Source organism: Vigna radiata, unplaced genomic scaffold (genome assembly GCF_000741045.1).
Source record: "Vigna radiata var. radiata cultivar VC1973A unplaced genomic scaffold, Vradiata_ver6 scaffold_466, whole genome shotgun sequence".
Classification (NCBI taxonomy): Eukaryota; Viridiplantae; Streptophyta; class Magnoliopsida; order Fabales; family Fabaceae; genus Vigna; species Vigna radiata.
In genome coordinates this window covers 35,073-37,950 of record NW_014543989.1, presented here as the reverse complement: position 1 = coordinate 37,950, position 2,878 = coordinate 35,073, and positions in this window count along the sequence as shown.

Below are 2,878 nucleotides of genomic sequence, written 5' to 3'. Positions count from 1 at the left end.
TTTTTTTTATTTTTTTAAAATATATAAAAAAGTGCTACTAGGGTTTGTTTCTTGTGCATGCAACAGGAGACGAGACATACTAGGAGCAAGAAAAATACACAACCTCTTCTTGAAGGCTTAAGCGAAGCAAGAGGGAGAAGGAGAGTCAGACGCCCCTCTAGGGATTTGTTTCCTTCAACTGACAGATTACTATAACCTTCACCAGATAGAAGAACAGAGGAGATGGCTGAGAGAACTCCTCCAAGGCGCACTCTTGCAGACCAATCTGATACGGTTGGCCCTTTCCATTTTAGCAGCATAGTCATGCCTGCAGATCAAACGACCAACATGGTGATGAATCCAACACTTATACACCTGGTGTAGAGTAAACAGTTTCATGGCCTGTCAAATGAGAATCCCTATGATCATTTGACAGCATTCAGTGAAATATGCAATACAGTGAAGATGGCAAGTGTATCAGATTAAAGAGTAAGGCTTAGCTTGTTTCCTTTCTCATTGGAAGGTAATGCTAAGACGTGGCTCAATTCCTTTCTTGAAGGAACATTTACAACTTGGGAGGCTGTGGCTAGAACATTTGTCAACAAATATTTTCCACAATATAAAGTTACTCAAGGAAAGCTGGAGATCTCATCATTTAAACAAGGCATGGAAGAATCTCTAAGTCAAGCATGGGAGCGATTCAAAGGACTACTCAGGAAAACACCAGTTCACGGATTTGACAAGACAACCATTGTTCTTGCTTACCTTGGTGGGCTGAATATGCAGTCTAAGATGGTGTTGGATGCCTCAGCTGGAGGTGACATTAAACAGAAGACTGAGGATGAAGCCTATGACTTGATAGAGAGAATGACAGCTAATGGTCAAGAAGCATATAGTGAAAGGGGCGCACCAACACTACAGAAAGGAGTCTTGCACTTACCTACAAATGATGCAATGCTAGCTCAAATTCATCTTTTGACTCAAAAGCTAGATACATTGACAAAGATCCTTTCACAACTTCCAAAGGAGCTCCGTAATGTTTCTCAAGCACAACAAGTATGTAATCTTTGTGGTGGAGACCATATTAATGGTCAATATGCTATACCTAAGGAGATGCAGCAGGAAGCTAACTATATGGGGAACCAATATCAGTATAGACAAGGGAATTTCAATCAAGGCAATCCTAGCCAAGGTTGGAAGAATCATCCAAGTATTGGTCAACAAAAAAATAACCCATCAAGGCAACAAGGAAGCTTTAGGCAGCAACAACCTTTAACTATGTGGCAGCAGGTGACACATTTGATAGAGGTTGTCCAAAATATGAGTAGAAGATTTGATGAATTCATGAAAGTCTATGATTCAAATCGCACTAGGGATCAAGCTACTGTTAGGTCACTAGAAACACAACTTGCCCAACTAACAAAGAGGATTGAAGTCACAGAGAAGAATCAAGCTAGGGTTAATATTGATTTTAATCCTAAGGAGGAATGTCGTGCTGTTGTAATAAGGGAAAAAAGAAAAGCAGAGGAAGAAGTGATTGAGATTAACAGTGATGAAGAAGAGGTAAGTGAAAATGATGAGTTTGGTGAAGAGATAGAAGAAGAGGGATTGGAAGAAGTTAAGAAAAGAAGGGATGGTCATAATGGGCAGATGAGAGAAATATTTAGACATATGACTACAGTACCTATGGAAGAAAGTCATCCTCAAATTCTTGTTTATACAAAGAAAAGTAATTACATTGAAGAGGTGATAGATCTTCTTCAAAAGATATGAGCAGCAGGTGAATGGCAATCAGACCCATTTTAAATCACTGGAGTCACAGATTGGGCAACTGGCAATACGAATAGAAATTACGGAGAAAAACCAGTTTAGGGCCAGCACTGAGGTTAACCCTAAGAAACAATGCAAGATTATTACGAGCCAGGATGGTTGGGAAGAAGACTGTGAACCATTCCATGTGGTGGATAGTGAAGAGGAGGAGATGTTGATGGTTGAATTCTTTGAAACCATGAGTGAAGAAGATGAAGAAGATGAAAATTATAATGAAGAAGAGGTTGGTGGAGGAAAAGAGGAAATAGGAACCAATTGCAATCATAATGGGGGAGTTAGAGAGATTTTCAACCGGATGACTTTGTTACCTTTAGGAAATCAGCAGCTCCCTCCCTATTCCGAAAGAAGCAAAATCAACATTGATGATGAAATTAAGCTTACGGATGAAGAAGAGGATCTTGTTGTTCAACCACAAAAGAATAACTATCCTCCTAAGGCTAAAGATTCGGGGTGCCTAACAATGTCATGTGCTCTGAATGATTTGGATGTGGAAGCTATGATAGATTCTGGATCTAGTATCAATTTAATACCCACAGAACTTTTGGAGGAAATCAGTGGGATTGTGTTGAAACCATCTAACTTAACTATAAAAATGGCAGATGGTTCTACAAAAGTACCAGTGGGAATGGTGGAAAATGTTGTTGTGCGAGCAGACCGACTTAAGTTCTTAGCAGACTTTATTGTCATGGATGTTAAAACGGAGGAGGAGTATCCTGTGATTTTGGGGTGACCCTTTATGGCAACATGATGTTCATGATGGAAGGATAATGATGAGGGATTTGAATTATCTATTTCTTTATACTGGCCGTGAAGGGGGTGAAATCAAAACAGTAAAAAGAAACACATTTGAAAAGCCAAAAATGAACGAAGAACAAGAAGAGAGCATAGCAGGCACTGATTATTATGACAGCTGTTGTGTTTTGCAATTGCCTGAGGATAAAAGGAGAAAAACCATTCACCTAGAATCAAAAGAAGATCCACTTCAACCGGGGAGCAAAGTGAGATTTAAGAAAAAGGAATGGATAGTAAAGGAGCTGAAGGAAAAAGGAATGGTGGAAATTCAAAGACC